At 44.2% G+C, this 19,426-nt stretch overlaps 1 protein-coding gene and 1 pseudogene across 9 annotated transcripts in view; both read left to right on the plus strand.

Annotated features, from left to right (window-relative positions):
- Positions 1-19,426, plus strand: part of Metap1d (methionyl aminopeptidase type 1D, mitochondrial) — a 113,762-nt gene that overhangs the window by 63,892 nt on the left and 30,444 nt on the right. Inside the window, exon 1 of one of the 9 annotated variants that reach the window (XM_042275453.2) lies at positions 9,952-10,004. The exons of the other annotated variants lie outside the window; for them this stretch is intronic. The gene's annotated coding sequence lies outside the window, so the exon portion shown is untranslated. Of the gene's footprint in view, positions 1-9,951; positions 10,005-19,426 lie in introns of those variants that run through there. 9 annotated transcript variants of the gene reach the window in all.
- On the plus strand, positions 15,112-15,210 carry LOC121829207 (U6 spliceosomal RNA; annotated as a pseudogene).

Below are 19,426 nucleotides of genomic sequence, written 5' to 3' on the forward strand. Positions count from 1 at the left end.
AGAGTGGAAATGAAGTAATGCAGATGTAAATAAGAAGGTCCAAGGATGTGTGGACACAGAATTGCTACCATGTCACAGGAAGGACCATCTTCCCCAGCCCCCTAGTTGTATCCTTAGCCCATCAGCCCCAGCCTCGGGTTTCTTTAATTGAAAGTATTTTTCTGTTTGTGTGTGCATGTGCTCTGGTGTGCACACTGGTGTGTGGAGGCCGGAAGTTGACGTTAAATGTCTCCTTCCATTCTTTCCAGGTTATCCTCTGAGGCAGGGGTCTCTCTCTGAACCTGGCTGGCCAGTGGCCCCTAGGATCTGCCTGTCTCCACTCTCCCTTCCCAGCACTTGGGGGACAGGTGTGGCTACCACCCCTCGCTTTTGCCAGGGCCCTGGGAATCTGAATTCAGGCACTCCTGTTTGAGCAGCAAACGCCTTACCCACCTCGCCGCCTCCTCAGCCTGAAAGTGTCTGTCTAATTCAAATCCTGGCTGTGCTTCAGGTTTTGTGATCAAGTCATGAGCAGTAGTAATGAAGTCAGCAATTACCTTTCTGCCTTTTATCTTAATTTAGATGCAAGAGAGCAACATCAATTAACAGGAAGTAATTCTATTCCTTAAGCAAGTTCTCATTTCATTTTCTTTTATACTACAAAACGAAAATGTGTTTAGCTTTTCCAAATATTTAACTGTATGTGATCCATTTGTTAAAGAATGTCTTAGTTCTACATTTAAACACACTCACCTGCGTGCATGTATGTGCATCAGATATTAAAAACACGCTTCTATTGTATAGTTTAAGAAATTGTGCTGAAGAATTAAGAAATTGAGACTGAATGACAGTTTAGGTAAGCTTGCCTCAAGTCATTTTCAAAGCTTAATTCATAAATATTCCACCCAAAGGGAAGGCTAAGACTATGTGTAGCCACCCTCAGCGTCCTGTGTATAAAAACAGGCTTGTGAACAGTTGTCTGATTATGATTTAAAATAGTCGAAAAGATCCACTAGCTCCAAGCTACCTCCTCTCCAGCCCGCTAGAGCCCTACCATGTCCAACTCTGCGTTCCCTCTTGGTGAGGCAGTACCCCGTAAAGCCTTAGGATAAGAGTTATGAACACGCCATTCTGCAGAGGTTGCTTTACAGCGAGTGAGTTGGATGTGTTTACTGTGGTCTTGGTGGGGAACAGGAGCCATTGCCCACATGGGCTTCTAAAAGAAGACTTTGGACTCTGGGAAAGGCAGGCAGTTATAATTATGAAATGCTCACTTAGGCAAGAGCCATATTTAAAACCGTAGTACTGTGTTCATTTAAGTTGTAAAATGATTATAAGTAGAAGATGTCATTCCTGTGTGCTGTTTCCTTTTTTAAAATATAAATCTAAAATGTTTGCAGAATAATCTGGTCCCCTTACTTCTTCCACAGTCCGGGAGTTCAGTCCAGACAGCAGCAGAGTTGAGTTTCTGGATGGGTTTTTGGCAAGAATACAAGGGAGCTTTATGTAGCTCCTCTCTGATGCTGTTCACTGAGTATCCGAGAGAAAAGGGAGAATGTGTGGACACGATAAAAACAAGGAAGTTACCCAGTGACTTGAAGAGGCATGCTGCAGTATGTGAGTGCCGCAATAAAGCCGCCCTCTGCCGAGGACTGTCAGCCATGGGAACAACCAGTTGGTTCCCGCGTGTGTCTTGTCAGACAGCCTGGGCCTTTCGCAGGCCTGATGGTTACCTGCTGCCTCTCTCTGTGGAGCCTCTGTGCGCTTTGTTGTTCTCGGGCTGGTCAGACATGTGTAGCCGTGCCCTAGGGCACCGAGCGTGCCCTGGGGGAGCTAAGTGCTGCCAGATGTAGGGGGCAAGGGTTGATTCACAGGGCCATAATTTCAATGGCTAATTTCACCTGTTTTCTTTTGGGTTTGGGTTTCATTCTTTAAGACAAATCCATTTGGAGTTGGGTTCTCCCCCCACTTGAAATTGCAGCCTTGTCTTGTTACCGCTAATAGCCGAGCCCCATCCTACCCCCAAAATGAAAGTGTGAGAATAAAAGAGCGGAAAAAGACAAGCGACTTATTAAGTCTGGGTAATTAATGTTTTTCCATGATAATAAAAGTTAAAGCTACAGGGTGAGAGAGAGCTCAGCTGTTACAGGCTGAGGCTCACAACCAAAATGTCAGAAGTTAGAGCTTCAGAGAAGTCCAGAATGGAGGAAATATAAGGGACAAACAAATACACTTCCTAAACAAATAAACTACTAGGAAGGGGGAAAAAAAGGGAAGAACTTGTTTAAAACAGCACGTGAAACAAGTGAAGCAAATGCAACCGACCTTATTTGGATCTTATTTACTGTAAAATGTTGTTGAATTTTTACAGAAACAGATGGATGGGGCTGGAGAGATGGCTCAGCAGTTAAGAGCACTGGCTGCTCTTCCAGAGGACCCAGGTTCAATTCCCAGGATTCACAGGGCAGCTCACAACTGTCTGTAACCCCAGTTCCAGGGGATCTAACATCCTCACACAGACATGCATGCAGGCAAAACACCACTGCACATAAAATAAAAATAAATTATTATTTAAAAAAAAGAAACAAATGGACAATATCTTTCTGCATTGGCCTTCCGAGCCCTAGGATTATAGACATTCACAAAAGGATAGTTTTCCCGTTAAGAAAATGTAGCAACATTTTTCTGTGGTCACAAGCAGCTGGATTGTCTGCAGTATCCGTGGAATAAAATTGAAAGACTCTGGGATAAGGATGGTCCTTAGTCATTATGGCTGTTTATTAGCTACTCTGTAACAGTAGAGCAATTCCAAAAACTCCATTCTTAAATTGCAAATAAACTTCTCTCTCTCTCTCTCTCTCTCTCTCTCTCTCTCTCTCTCTCTCTCTCTCACACACACACACACACACACACACACACACACACACACACATATGTATATGCTAGGCGGCTGCACTGTTAATGCTGTCACTGTGAGCTGGGCATGGTGTATACTGTATACACATATATGCATACTGTAGTTAATGCCAACATGTCAGGCTGAAGCAGGAGGATTGAGAATTTGAGGCTAGCCTGGGCTTTACAACAAAACTCCTGTCTTGAAAGAGAGAGAGAGAGCCGAAAAAATTATGAATGGATGACTTTTTCCCTGATATTTTCCTCGACTTGAAAATTGAGTTGGGTGGTGGTGGTGGTGGTGGTGGTGGTGGTGGTGGTGGTGGTGGTGGTGGTGGTGGTGCTGCTGCTGCACACCTTTAATCCCAGCACTCAGGAGGCAGAGGCAGGTGGATCTTAGAATTGCAGGACAGCCTGTTCTACAGAACAAGTTCCAGGACAGCCAAGGCTACACAGAGAAACCCTGTCTGGAAAACAGAAAGAAAGAAAGAAAAAAATAAGAAAGAGAGAAAGAAAATTGTGTGAATTTAATATTAATGAGCGTTTTAATTTTCCTGCATCATTATATACAGAAATTTGATTGTTAAAATATTCTCTGGTGGCCTAGAGAGATGGCTGAGAGATTAAGAGTACTAACTGCTCTTACAGAGGACTGAGCTCAGCTCCCAACACCCACATGGCAGCTCACAACCCTCTACAGCTCCAGTCCCCGGGGACCCAGTGCCTTTCTCTGGTCTCCACCGGCTCTTACCCGCGCATACACATAATCATAAGCACACATACACATTTTTTTTGTTGTTGTTTTGGTTTTTCGAGACAGGGTTTCTCTGTGTAGCTTTGTGCCTTTCCTGGAACTCGCTTTGGAGACCAGGCTGGCCTCGAACTCACAGAGATCCGCCTGGCTCTGCCTCCCGAGTGCTGGGATTAAAGGCGTGCGCCACCACCGCCCGGCCACATTTTTTTTTTTTTTTTTTAAATCTTAAAAAAGAAAAGGAAAAAATCCTTCCTGGTTGGTTTTGGTTTCGAGTTCTAGCCTTTTCCTCACCTCCTTCCTTTCTTCCTCCCTCCCAGCGTTTTGTAAAAGATGATATGTAGAAAGAAATGTATAAAACAAATGTACAGTTTAATGAGTTATTATAAATAACTACCAATGCAACTATATATTTGTTGGTTTTTTCCAAAATTAGACCATTGCCAGGAGCTCACTCAACCCCACACCTTCTGTCATCCATAGAACCATATCCTGAATTTTACAGAATTAGAAATGTTCAATTCTTTTTGATGTAGAGTCTCACTGTGTAGCCCTGGTGTTCTGGAGCCCACTATGTAGCTGAGGCTGGCCTCGAACTTGGAGTGGTCCTCTTGCTTCTCTTTCTTTAGTGATGGATTACAGGCTTTACTTTTTAAATTATTAATTATTATTGTGTGTGCATGCATGCATACGTGTTTGTGTGTTCATGCGTGTGGGGGGGGTACAAATGTGTATGTGGTCTTGTGCATGGTGAAGGTCAGAGGACAACTCTGTGGAGTTGGCTCTTTCCTCCCCCTTTATGTTTTGGGTTTGGGGACTGAACTCAGATTGTCAGAGTTGGGCAGCAAGTGCCTTTACCCACTGAGCGACCTTGTGATGAATAGTAATTTGTTTATTGCTTTCCTTTATAATTATCTCATACACCTATAGACACCAAACTGTGACTTTCTATTTTTATAATATGTTCATTCCATTGTCTATAACTGTAGTTCCTTCATTTGGGTCCTTTGAGGGTTCCCATTTTAGGAATTTACCGTAATAATCATCCTATTGTTGATGGACATGGCGTTAAAGCCGCTTTGGATGTTTTTAAGTTTTAGATTTAATATTTTTTTAAGTATATGAGTGTTTTGCCTGCATGTTCATATGTTCACCATGTGCATGTTTGTAGATGGCTGTGAGCCACCGTGTGGATGCTGGGAACCGAACTCAGCTCCTCCGCAAGGAAAGGCAGTGCTCTTAACGCTGAGCCAGTTAAGACCTGGGGATGGCACTCAGGTTGTCAGGCTTGGCAGCGCCTGTACCTGCCGAGCCACTGGCCAGCCCCTCTTTACATTCTGATTGCCCACACAACCTCACCCATATTTGGCATTATTAGACTTCTAATGCTGTCTTTTAAAATAGTATCAGGAAAGTGACACAGACGAATAGGCTACTGTTATCTGCTACTTACACCTGGAATGAATGTGTACGTGTGGGTGGCTGAGTGAGTCAGAGACACAAACTCTTTCTGGATAGGTCTGAGTTTTTATTCGTTGTGGTATTCAACCTATAGTGTATGCTAACTCAGTTTATTGACTGCCCTGTGCTAGCCAGGTCTCTGCAGGTGAGCACAGAGTGAGTAAAAGCTTATTTTATCCTGTAACTTTTTTAAAGGTAAGGTACAGGCTTTGGCTTCTGCATCGCCCTGCCTCCTGATGCTTGGGTTACAAGCATGTTACAGGCCTGACACCCCCCCACACACACACACTTTTTTTTTTTTTTTTTTGGTTTTTTTTTTTTGGTTTTTCAAGACAGGGTTTCTCTGTGTAGCTTTGCGCCTTTCCTGGAGCTCACTTGGTAGCCCAGGCTGGCCTCGAACTCACAGAGATCCGCCTGGCTCTGCCTCCCGAGTGCTGGGATTAAAGGCGTGCGCCACCACCGCCCGGGTTTTTTTTGTTTTTTTTTTTTGGAGAGGAAGAAGGTAGGGGAAGAAGTAGTCCAGTGACTTGATGAAGGTAGCATAAACCAGAAGTGAAGGCAGCCCAGTCCTACCTGCTCCGGTCAGTTACCCACACTTAACATCTATAGCTACAGCCATGCCAGGGACTCCGTCATCAGACACCGTGCTTCATCCGAGGTGACTGCACCGGGGCTTGCCATGTTCTTCGTGGTGCTAGGAGTTAGGTGAATAGGGCTGCCTGAACTTGCTTCCTCTTGCTCCCTCTGCGGAAGCTGGAAAAGACAAAAGGCAACTTTGGCCGGGTACGCTGGCGCACCCCTCTAATCTCAGGACTTGAGAGCCAGAGGCTGGGGAATACCTGAGTTTGAGACCAGCCTTGCCTACATAGTGAGTTCCAGGCCACTGTTCCTGGGGCACCCCCCTCCCCCATAAAGTCACGGAGATGAACCACTCCAGGGACAGTTTCAGGGAACAGCATCTGTATCATTGCATGTGAGCAGCTACTCTATGGTGGAAGCCTGTGGACCGTGATTGGTTAGCAGCTACTCTATGGTGGAAGCCTGTGGACCGTGATTGGTTAGCAGCTACTCTATAGTGGAAGCCTGTGGACCGTGATTGGTTAGCAGCTACTCTATAGTGGAAGCCTGTGGACCGTGATTGGTTAGCATATTGCCTCAGATTGGACTCGATGCAGAAGAAGCACATAAAAGGAGATGAGGAGAGTGCAGGCTCCTCTGCAGGCCAGCTACTGGCTACTCACGCCACTTCAGAGTTCAGTGTTCTGACTTGCGGGCATGCTCATGTTTGGAAGTGCCAGGAAGCCTAGCTGCCAGCTCATACCTGCATTTTCTCCTACACAGGCCAGTCAAGTCCTTTTTATTTTTATTTTTTTTGGAGCTGAGGACCGAACCCAGGGCCTTGCACTCGATAGGCAAGCGCTCTACCGCTGAGCTAAATCCCCAAGCCCCAGGCAAGTCTTCAGAGTGAGACCTTGTTTAAAAAATACAAAGCAACGTTAGAATCCTGGTTCTGAGGTCTGTTCCAGAAGTACAGGAAGGGGCAAGACTTGGTCTTCTCTCCAGTTTCTAGGGACATTCAGCCTCCCTCCTTCTCCACATGAGCTTGGGAAGAAGAGGTGGAGCAGGAAGTAGAAGCAGCAGACGGCAGAGCTCCCGTTCTCTCATTGGCCGACAAAGTGGAATGTGTTTCTCGTTAGAAACCGGCTTGAAAAGGCAGCAGTATCCCCAGTCAAAATCAAAATCCTACCAAAACATGAGCTTGCTACCGAATGAAGTGTCTCCTACCTTTGTGTGTCATTGCAAAGGTGTAGAATTTCCGCTGTTTTCTGGATTAACAGGCTAACCTGAGAATGTAGCCACATTATTCATGTGTGGATAATCACCCGAGCACAGGTAAGACCACATATTTATCTTAGTGTTGACTTGACCTTGTCCATCCTTTTATTTATCAGTCTTCTTAAAACATTGAAGCCTGATAATGTAGCTACATAAACTACAAGCCAACCTTCAGATTTGTGTGGGAAAGGGGGTGATCACTGAGATCTGCTTCCAGCTAAAACTAGAATAATTCTGCTGGGCGGTGGTGGTGCATGCCTTTAATCCCAGCACTTAGGAGGCAGAGACAGGTGGATCTCTGTGAGTTCGAGGCCAGCCTGGACTACAGAGTTAGTTCCAGGAAAGGTGCAAAGGTACACAGAGAAACCCTGCCTTAAAAACAAAAACAAAAACAAAAAAACCCAGAATAATTCCAAAGGAAGCATGCATTGCTGATATTCAGGGTTCATAAGATCTCAGTGTCTATTTGCCAGTTGTGTAAGTCAGGCTGCTGGGCTAGAGTCAAGAAGACCAGGATTACATAATGTTTATGGGAACTGAAGTTAGCATCATTGTAGTAGTTTGAATGTAATTGGCCCCCATAATTTCATAGGGAGTGGCACTATTAGGAGGTGTGGCCTTGTTGGAGGAAGTGTGTCACTGTGGGGGTGAGTTTTGAGGTTTCCTATGCTTAGGATACCACCCAGTGTCTCAGTTGACTTCCTGTTGCCTACAGGCTGTAGGACTCAGCTCCTTCTCCAGCACCACTTCTGCCTCCATGCCTCCATGCTCCCTGCCATGATGATAATGGACTGAACCGCCGAAACTGTAAGCCGCCACCTCAGTTAAATGTTTTCATTATGAGTTGCCATGTTCATGATGTCTCTTCACAGCAATAGAAAACCTAACTAGGATAGTCACCAAAGTCAACTGTCAGCCTTTCAGATTCGTCTTGAGGGTGCAGCCTGTAGTCGTGGCAGTGGAGTTGAGAGTAGGCTGATGTGTTAACCACAAGATGTTAGTTGCAGGTCCACATCATCTCTGACTCTGACTCTCCTGTAGTCTGAAAGTTTCTCCGGTCCCACCAGGTCCCCACAGTCCCATGGTCCGCTTATAAAATAATGACTCAGAAGCTTATATTAATTATAACTGCTTGGCCATTAGCTCAGGCTTATTACTGACTAGCTCTTACACTTAAATTAACCTATAATTCTTATTTATGTTTAGTCACTCGGCTTGGTACCTTTTCTCAGTTCTGCCTTGTCATCTTGCTTCCTCTGTGTCTGGCTGGTGACTCCTGACTCAGCCCTTCCTCGTTCCAGAATTATCCTAGTCTGCTCACCCCGCTTATACTTCCTGCCTGGCTACTGGCCAATCAGTGTTTTATTAAACCGGTGTACAAGAGCATCATCCCACAGCACTCTCCTTCCTAGGAGTTCTAGGTTTCCTGAGAGACTAGCCCAGCCACAAAAGCTGTTTGCACTTACGGTTGTTTTGTTTTGTATTTTGTGTGTGTGTGTGTGTGTGTGTGTGTGTGTGTGCGATTGTTTGCCTGCAGAAGCCAGAAGAGGGCATGAGATCCTCTGGAACTTGAGTTATAGGCAGTTGTGGGCTGCCTCCAATGGGTGCTAGGAACTGAACTTGGCTCCTCCTCCTCTGGAAGAGCAGTGTGAGCTCAGCCGCCCAGCCCTCTGCAGTTGTCCAGTGGGTTTATAGCACAGAAGGGGAAAGAGAGCTTCAGTGACTCTGTGAGGCTTCTCTGGCCCTGTCTGGTCCTAGCTGGAATGGAGACTAGACTTCCTGACTGTGTCATCACAGCGGCCCGGACCCAAACGCTTTCCGGTCCCAGCCAGCCCCTTAGAGCACACTACATTCAGAAACTCGTGTCTAGACCTCTCTTTAGGCTCCACTATACTTGAGAAGTTTGAGCTGGACATAATACCTCGGGCCTCTAATCCCAGCACTCCGGAGGTAGGGGCAGGAGGATAGAGTTCAAAGTCACCCTGGGCTATGCAGTAAGACCCTTCATTTAAGGAAAAGAAAAAGGAATTCAACTAATGCCATGAACGGCTACAAAGCTGGGCCTCAGAGTTGTTCCCAGGAAGCGCGTACAGCTGTGAAGCACAGGTCAGGAAGGTGTGGACAGCTGTGCAATTTTCCACCCCCAGGAACAGTTGGGCAGCCCAGGAGCCTCTGCAGACCAATGCTGATTTTAAATGCTTTACTTCCCCACATATAAACAATACATCCCAGGTTGAAAACAACTCTCACATTTCCTTCACTTCCTAGAAGTCTCTAGGAGAGAGATTTGGGCTGGAGGCCTGCTGGGGCAAGTCTTTTAAACTTCATATTACTGCAGATTTCAAATATAGGTAAGAGAAGAGAAAAAGGGATACCAAACCCCTCCATGCTATTATCCGTGGTGTGTGCATGTTATGTGAGTCAAATTAACCTCAAACTATCTATGTAGAAGAGATTGATCTTGAACCGCTGGTCCTCTTCGCCTCCATTTTCTGAGTTCTGGGATTATAGATGTGCAACACCACGCCCAGTTTACTGTAGAAATATTGGGGGGCGGGGGGGGGGGAAGGGTGTATCTGCTGTTGGTGTATTTGAGTGTGTGTCGGCACAGCAAATAAAATGGAGACTGATTAAGGAAGACAACTAGTGGGAACCTTTGGCGTCCACACATTCCTGCAAAGTCTTTCTGAACCCTGAGCTTGCCAATTTGGCTAGTTTTCCCCAGGCATCCTCTCTGTCCACCTTCCAGGCAGGGATCACACACGTGCATGCCTTTGCCAGGGAGGGGGAATTGTACATATAAAACATTTCCAAGAGAATCCTCTCCGGAAGGCAGTCCTGTATCACACTTCTGTGAATGTGAGCTATCTTGTACTTGCTTCTGATAGTCAGTGACCACACTTTCTTTATTGATGCTGTTTCTTGTTACCTCACTCTAGAATGGTTTCTTTTCAGATGGTGCCAAGTAACACAATAGTAACAGAACTTAACTATTTCTTGTAGCCCTGGCTGGACTGGAACTCCGAGTGTAGACCAGAATGGCCTTGAACTAACAGAGAGATCTGCCCGCCTCTGCCTGGAGGTAGGAGCTGATGTACAAAGGCCATGGAGTGGTTCTGCTTGCTGGCTTGTTCTCCATGGCTTGCTCAGCCTGCTTTCTTATAGAACCCAGGACCAGCAGCCCAGGAGTGGAAATAATCGCAGTGGGCTGGGCCCTCCCACAGCAATCACTGATTAAGAAAATGCTCTGCAGGCTTGTTTGCAGCCCAGCCTTATGGAGACATATTCTTATTCGAGGTTTCCTCCTCTCAGATGACTCTAGGTTGTGTCAAGTTGACATAAATCTAGCCAGCACACCACCCTTCCCTTGGAGCATTGTTGATGGCACCGAGGTTGTCCTCTGCCCTCCACAAATGCATTTGTGGCAAACACACCCATACTTACACACATAAATGTATATATGAATATGCATACACACATCTTACACACACACACACACACACACACACACACACACACACACACACACACACACACCTTCAGGGTCATCTTCAGCTACAGAGCAAGTTTGAGGCCAGCATGGGATACATGAGACCCTATCTCTAAAAACTCTAAGTAAATAAAATAGTAGTAATGGTATGAGTGAGGGTAAACTCAGAGTGGTGTTGTGTAGTCAGATTTTTCTTTGGGCCTCCAGCTCACAAATAACAACACAGAGACTTATTAATTATGAAAGCTTGGCCTTAGCCTAGGCTTGTTTTTAACTAGCTCCTATAACTTAAATTAACTTGTGGTGATATTGTGTCCCCCAATACACTGTGCACCTTAATAAACTTATCTGGGGTCAGAGAACAGAACAGCCGCTAGATAGACACAAAGGCCAGAAAATGGTGGCACTCACACCTTTAATCCTAGCGCTCTGGAGGCAGAGATCCATTCAGATCTCTGTGAGTTCAAAGCCACACTGGAAACAGCCAGGCATGGTGACACACACCTTTAATCCCAGGAAATGATGGCAGGAAGCAGAAAGGTATATAAGGCATGAGGACCAGGAACTAGAACTGGTTAAGCTTTTAGGCTTTTGAGCAACAGTTCAGCTGAGATCCATTCGGATGAGGACATAGAGGCTTCCAGTCTGAGGAAACAGGATCAGCTGAGGAATTGGCGAGGTGAGATAGCTGTGGCTTGTTCTGTTTCTCAGATCTTCCAGCATTCACCCCAATACCTGGCCCCAGGTTAGTTTTTATTAATAAGAACTTTTAAGATTGGTGTTACATTAGCCCATTTCTGTTCATCTACATTCTGTCACGTACTGCCCATCCTGCTTCCTCCCTGTCTCCTTGCATCTTGCTCACATGCCCAGGTTACTCCTCTTACTTCCTCTCTCTGACCGGAAGTCCCACCTATCTCTCCTGCCTAGCTATTGGTCGTTCAGCTTTTTATTACACCAATCACAGCAACAGACCTTCACACAGTGTACGGATATCCCACAGCAGTGGCGCATGCCAGCACACGGAGGCGGAGGCAGCAGGATCTGTCTAAGTTCAAGGCCAGCCTGGCCCACAGACCGAATTCCAGGTCAGCTAGGACTGCATAGAGAGACCCTGTCTCAAAAAAAACAAAACCAAACAATTGATTGGGTACAGAAAAACAGTACCACTGAGAATGCAAATCGCTGCTTTTGTGGGGAACAAGTTTTTTCTGTTTGTTTTTTTGTTTTGTTTTGTTTTTTGAGACAGGGTTTCTCTGTGTAACCCCTGGCTGTCCTGGAACTCGCTCTGTAGACCAGGCTGACCTTGAATGCAGAGAACCATCTGCCTCTGCCTCCTGAGTACTATAATAAAGTACAATAAAGGCAGGTGCCGGGCGGTGGTGGCGCACGCCTTTAATCCCAGCACTCGGGAGGCAGAGGCAGGCAGATCTCTGTGAGTTCGAGGCCAGCCTGGGCTACCAAGTGAGTTCCAGGAAAAGGCGCAAAGCTACACAGAGAAACCCTGTCTCGAAAAACAAAAAAAAAAAAAAAAAGTACAATAAAGGCATAATAAAGGCATGCACCATCACCACCTAGCTAATTTTACATATTTCTTAACTCAAAAATTCTACAAATGAAACTAAAAGAAGAGTCATGTATTCAGTTGTGCTGGCATATTATGCAAAGTCAAAAAAAGTACCTGCCATAATATTCATCATTGGCTAATGTGCAGTAGGATCCATCTATATAAGGAAATGCTAATATAGACATATATGAAATCCCAGAAGGATCACAAAGATCTACATTTTTTCTTAGACAGTTGTCTTGTATACATTAGAAGACATTTCTATACATTCCTTTTCTTTTTTTTTTTTCAAGACAGAATAAGTTCTCTGTGTAGCCTTGGCTGGCCTTGAACTCTGCCTCTTGAGGGCTGGGATTAAAGAGATACACTATTGTCTTCTTCTCCTCCTCCTCCTTCTCCTCCTCCTCCTTCTTTTTTAAGTGCATTGGTGTTTTGCCTGCTTGTATGTCTGTGTGAGGGTGTTGGATCCCCTGGAACTGGAAAGAAAAGCAAACGCAAAGAATGAAATAGTCAGTAGACCCTGTTTTCTTCAGAGATGTCACAGCCCCTACCAAAGGCCTTTGTCGGGAGAAATGGCTGTGGGACATACTTGCTGTTACAAAGTACCTCCTTCCTATGGAACAAGGTGGTGGTGTGATTGTCTTCGAGAGTGTTCTGGCACGGTCACTAGCTTTGTGGGCCAAACCACTCTTCCCCAGCCAATGCCAAGGTCAGCCATGAGGTGGAAAGAAGAGAATAGGTTTGCTAAGTGAAAATTCATCCCTCAGATGATCCTAGGATACCTTCATTCCCCTCCCCCCCTCTTCTCTTCTTCACTTCCTAGGACCCCTCAGCAGGTGAAGGTGGGGTTCTCATCCACGGTGAGGGCTCTGTGCCTGTGTGCCTCCACCTGGTCCCCTCTCTAGACTCTGGGAGCCCCACCTCACCCTCAGGACTCAGTCTCACTGGGAACTTGTCCCCTTAAAATGTATTTGTTCTTCTTGAATGGAAAAGGTTTACACAGATTTCATCAAATGCTATTTCTTTAAATTACAATTCGGTATCTCAGCAGTCTGTCCCTGTGGGTGTTCACTTGAGTTCTGGAAATAGAGCTAGGGTTTCTGAATAAATAATGAAACATGTGTTCAAAGTCTGTAACTCTTCCTTCTCCTTAACCACATCCCAGATAACCCGCCAATAGTGAGTGTCGTTTGTGTGAATAGATTCTCTAACCCCACCCCCTTCTAGCTGTCTGGATGATTAATGTGACTAGGATAGTACTGTTGACCCATTTAAATCCTGTCAAGCAACACCATTGCTTATCTACATGATGACATCGCCCTGCACATGGCATCTTCACTGTGGGAACGAGTGAACTATGAAGTAATGCTTTAAGTCATTAGATCAGGAAACACCAACATAAGACATTGGGAATGATTAGAGCACCAAACGCTGGTATCCAAACAGTAATAGTTAGCGAATGGCAATTACTAACCAAAACTAATAGCGTTCCTTCTCTAGTCATTCACAAGAAGTGAAGAGGTGGTTACATGCAACAGTGTGAGTTTAAGAAAAGGCTGTCAAAGCGTGTTCTAATATTACTTGACTATTATGGGATTTATTGCAAATAGTTGAGGGTTTTCTGTTGCTAATCAGTGATTATGGAAATAACGCTTCTGAAATTTTTGAAAAAAAAATTGGTTGACATTTTTATCATAGTTTTATTAAACTGGTATTTGAATAATTTTAAAGACAACTAATTTACTGTGGAAACTATTTAGATGAATGATCTGATAACAAAGATCAGCTTTGACAGCCCTTGAAACATTTACATTTTGTAAGGGCATCCTTTGCACACTGTTTTAAGTAAATGCAAAATTTAAAGGCACCAAATTTATCAGGTTTCCATGGTTACACTTTTCCAAGTTATTTTGTGTGTTGTGTAAATAGGTCTGTGAGTCACTGATAATTATTTGTTGTTTTGTTTGTTCTGTTGGTAATTCTGTGTTTAGCTGAACTTAATACAGTTCACACAGCGTGCTTTGGTTTATGTATATTTTAGTGTTCATGATTGACAGTGATTGAGCATTTCTTATGGAGTGCTTGCCTTTTTTGTCATAAATGATGTATGTTGCTAGTCCTTGAAATGTAAATAAGTTCTTCCTGTATCACTGTTTAATAAACAGGAATTTTTATGCAAAGAAGACTTCTTGGTACATTTTAAACAATAGGGCTGGAGACATCAAGGTGTTTTTGTTAAGCAGACTGTACACCAATACAAAAATATTTGAATTCTAACAGACTAGGTTACCAAGGGCAACATAAAGGCTTATGGCTAAGCACTACCTTGACTGGATACAGTTTAGTAATGGGCTAAAAAGAGCAGTGTTCTAGACTGGGGTGTTGTGCAGGGTGGAGCGCAAGGTTCCATCCTCAGCATAAGGAAGAAAGAAATTTTAATTAAACAAATACAAATTTGAAATAGCATTCTGAAGTAAGTGTTGAAACTGCGATGGTGTCCTTTCCGGGGAACTGTTCCCCGCAGGTGGGAGATTTCCATAGCAGAAACTCTCTTCTCCTACTCTGTGCACAACGTAAGAGTGGTTCTGTATACTATGTTTAGAAGGATCTGAAACTTGAAAAGAGGGAGGATCTTTTCCACCTGTACATGGAAGAAGAGATTTTCCATAGACCCTGCCATGAACTACCAAGCTAGCAAGGATCCCCCAGAAAAGCATCAGCGGTAGACTGCACAACTCATCCTTGTGAGTTCAAGCCTTCCCTCAGTACAGTCATGCTGCCTTGGGGTCTTGGTACATCTGCAGTCAGGTTTGGTGGCCAAGGTGGCCCCTTGATGACGTCAGGAGAGGCTGGGTGCTTTAGGCTCTTGCTTTAAGCAGCAGCTCTGGGGCCCCTCTAGGAGCTCAGAGTCCTTTGTGAATCACTTGCTCTTCCCAAAACGCGTTTTCAAATTGAGGGTTTATCCTACACTTCTTTCTATCTGTCATCACAGTTACCATAGCAACCTGCTGAGGAAGATTCACTCCGATTAAAGGAGGAAACTCAGGGGTTAGGGAATTTAGTCTGTCCAAGTAAACCAATGAGTACTCAGAGAAAAAGAGTCGGTTTTAAACAAGAATCCAAAACTAGTGCTCACTTCAGCTGTAAGTATAGTGAAATTGGAACAAACAGAGGTTAGTATGGCCACTGCACAAGGGTGACACAAAAATTTGTGAGGTGTTCCACAGAAAGAGAAAGAACTCCTATAGAATTAGAAAGACACTTATTTTACAAGACCATCCAGGACACATCCATAAAATATCTTAATGTCTACATTATTTTCCTCTTTTGAGGCACAAATCATACTTTATACTGGGTATTTGGGAGTTGGCTTTCCTTTTGTGACATTCTGGCAGAATTAAACCTCAAAAAGTATTCAATACAACATTGTTAAGTATCTTTTAAAAGAAGAAGAAGGGCCGGGCGGTGGTGGCACACGCCTTTAATCTCAGCCCTCTGGAGGCAGAGGCAGGCGGATCTCTGTGAGTTTAGGGCTGCCTGGTCTACAGAGCAGATTCCAGGAAAGCCAGGGCTACACAAAGAAACCCTGTCTTGGGGAGGGAAGGAAGAAGAATTAGAATTAGAACAAGGAGAAGGAGGAGGAGGAGGAGGGAGGGGAGGAGGGGGAGGAGAAGGATGGGGAGGAGCAGCAGCAGCAGCAGCTAGTTTGGAATTGAATTTTTGATATTAGTGCCTAAAACTGTCAAGTGCTTCTTTATTTAAATGGTTAGCTGAGTCTACCCAGTTGAATTAAAGATAAAAACTATGTGTGGTGTCTTAGTTAGGGTTTCAGTTGCTGTGAAGAGACACCAAGACCACAGCAACTTTTATAAAGGAAAACATTTAATTGGGTGACTTACATTCTCAGAGGTTTAGTCCATTATTATCATGGTGGGACATGGCGGCGTGCAGGCAGACACGGTGCTGGAGTTAATACCTCTTGATCGGCAGGCAACAGGAAGTGACACGAACTAGGCATAGCTTGAGCATAGGAGACCTCAAAGCCCACCCCCACAGTGACACACTTTCTCCAACAAGGCCACACCTACCTCAATGAAGCCACACCTCCCAATAATGCCACTCTCTATGAGCTTATGGGGGCCAATTACATTCAAGCTACCACATGTGGCAACATAGCTATACCAAATTCAAAGCCATCTTGAGAAAAATTGAGTATTTTTTCTTGTACTAAAAATACTTCTGTATAGTTTCTACTTATTTTTCCTGTTGAAACTAACTCCTTGATGAGTGAACTTGGCTTCTGTTGTCTTGAGCCTGTGTAATCTCAGCTGTGGAAGCTGAAGATGCATTGTTTTCCTCAGGGTTTGGCTTTTCCATTTTAGGTTGTGATTATCGACATCCCTTCCCTCCATCCCTACTGCCATGGGATGCTGTAGAGACAGTTCCCAAGACTGTCCAAGATTTCCATTTCAATGTTTTCTTTCATTTGGCGTTGTACAGTGGAGACATCATCAGACATTATTAAGATGGAGACTGGGGGAATTTTTTTTTGTATGTGTGTTGATATTGTTACTGTAGTTTTAATCAAAGGTCCAAACTCTTTTAGAACAATTATTTGATTATGCAACAAAATCTTTACATAGTTATCAAGAAGAAAGGAAGGAAAGAAGAAAGAAAGGAAGGGGTCTAAAGGTGGAATGCAGTTGACATTGTTATAAAATGAAAACTAAAATGATGCTCTCTTCAAATGCTATAATACAATTTAAAATAGTCTTATCAAAGCTGTACTTTTGAACATAGACTGTGTCCCCACATCTTCCATTATTAGGTGTTTTGTTCCAAAATGACTAGCACTTTAAATAGTATTTTACATGACAGCTGTATTTATGAAGTCTTTTTCTTTTTAAATTAAAGGACTTTCTTATTATCTCATTTAAAAAACAAAACAAAACAAAACAACAACAACAACAAAACACTCATGATGCTTTTGTATGGCCATTCTCTAAAATCGAATTCCATGTGTGATTTCTGTGAAATTGTCCTCTCTGGTTCCTATTTGTATGTTTTAGTGTAAAGTTGTTCTATCTCTGTCTTGTTTAGTTGAGGTGTGCGAGGTAACCAGAATGTTCCTCTGGACTTTGGAGAGTTGAAAGTTACCAGATGTTCTCGCTAGCTCAGCAGTGTGCGCTCCCGGGGTCCCAGGCCTGGGTGAAATTCCTTCCTGCTGTTTTGACAGGGTACTTGATTTGGTTTCTCTTTCTCTTGTGCTTTTACTCTGGTCAGAGCTCTTTCTTTCTTTCTTTCTTCCTTTTTTTAAATCTGTATTTAAATGATACTACGGCATCCAGAAAATCTGGCAAAGAAAATGATATTTTGATGACATTTTTCACAGGGCTCAACTGGAATGAATTATTACATTTTAACAAGGCTCTAATAAACAGCTCCTTTATTTCTCCCTAGAAGGGCACAGTATTTCTTTGTCCAACAAGTTGCCTGAGTGTATGTATTGTCGAACTTCGAAAAAGCTCCTTTTCTCTCGACTTCAGCTGAGAGACAATGGCTTTGCTCAGTGAGGACTGTTTCCTTGTGACTCAGTGTTTTCTGATCTGTGTAAGAGGAACTTAGAGTTTAACTTGAAGGAAATATTTTTATCTTAAGTGAAAGACATTTCATACAATAGTCATATTTCCCTGTAGAAGTGAATCATTTCTAGGTAACTTCCCCTGATCTGCCAAATGATGGACTTTTAATTCTTGCCAAAACTTTGGTATCCTTCCCTCAACTGTGGTTGAGCTAGCCTAAAAGAGCGCCCCCCCACACACACACACACAGGCCCACCAACATGGGTCTCCATTAGTAAATGTGTTTATTGATCTGTATTTGTAGTATAGGTGGGGGGTGGGGTGTCTGTTTCCCAAGAGGAGGAGAATGCTTCTTGTTGAATTATATAGATCCTTAGGTTCTGGTGGTAGCTACTGGTAAATAATCCCATTACCACATTGATTTCTTTTATGCTTACAGCGTTCTGTTTGCTCGTATGTGCACGACGTAAGTACTGGATGCCCACAGAGGCCAGAAGAGGGTGTCAGATAGCCTGGGACTGGAGCTACAGATGGTTGTGAGTCACCATGTGGGTGCTGGGAATCGAACCCAGGTCCTTAGGAAGAGCAGCCAGTGCTCTCAACATCTTGCCATTCTTTTTTTTTTTTTTTTTTTTTTTTAAGATTTATTTATTCATGTATATGAGTGCTCTACTGGAGTGTAGTGCCTGCATGAGAGAAGAGAGCCTCAGAGAGAAGAGGAGGGCATCTGATCCCATTGTAGGTGGTCGTGAGCCGCCATGTGGTTGCTGGGAATTGAACTCAGGACCTCTGGAAGAGCAGCCAGTGCTCTTAACCGCTGAGCCATCTCTCCAGCCCCCATCTTGCCATTCTTAAACTTGATTTTTCTAAAGAAGCAAACTGAAGTCTTTTCCTAAACAGTTTCTGAGCCTGTCAGTGGTGTTATTGCTGTTAATACATTTTTTAAAAAGGAGGCAGGATATCACGTAGAGCTAACTTCCTGAGGGAGCCTTGGGGAGGGTCCTGCTTTGCTTTGACCCGGGAGCCATTCTTGACCTTTGCTATTGAACGAGGGGGCCCCAGGCTGCCACTGCTTTCCTCAGAAGGTCTCTGTGTGACAGACTCTCTAGTTGGTCTGCTCCCAGACTTTGAGTGATGGCTCTGGCATCCACAGACTAGGGTCTGTCTCACTTCATCGGCCATTACTTTATTATTTGTAGTAGCCAATCCTATTTTAGTGTTCAAACCACGCCTCCTCACAGAAGTGGTCAACTTAGAGTGTGAGCAACCAGGATGAACACTTAATTTCACTATAAAAGTGAGTTTCTGGGGCTGGAGAGATGGCTCAGCAATTAAGGCTGCTCTTCCAGAGGACCAGAGTTCAATTCCCAGCACCCACAAAGCAGCTCACAACTGTCTGTAACTCCGGTTCCAGGGGATCTGAGGCCCTCTTCTTTCTTCCATGAGTATGAGGTGCGCACATGGTGCACAGACAGACATGCAGGCAGAACACACAGTAATACAATCGTTTTTAAAGTTGAGTGTCCACATTTTTGTCACGTAATATTTGGTGCATTTTCTCTTCGTTCTGTGGGATCTTCACGACTGTAGTCATGGTTTTAGCTATAAATAACTGCAGAGACAGCCCTGTTGGACGTCAGTCAGAATCTTTATTTCAGACAAGTACTTGTAGCAGTTTGTTACCCTCAACTACGTGCTTTCTTCTGGACACTGAAGAAAATGAGCTATTTCCCAACACCTGCATACCAACTGGGCCTGTGTCCTCTAGGAATGGTTAACCAACGCTGTGGCTTTGCCATTCAGAGGCTGTTTCCAAATGCTGCTAATTAGGCCCCCCACCCCCCAATGATCCTTCTAGGTTTGTG

This window comes from Peromyscus maniculatus, chromosome 4 (genome assembly GCF_049852395.1).
Source record: "Peromyscus maniculatus bairdii isolate BWxNUB_F1_BW_parent chromosome 4, HU_Pman_BW_mat_3.1, whole genome shotgun sequence".
Classification (NCBI taxonomy): domain Eukaryota; kingdom Metazoa; phylum Chordata; class Mammalia; order Rodentia; family Cricetidae; genus Peromyscus; species Peromyscus maniculatus.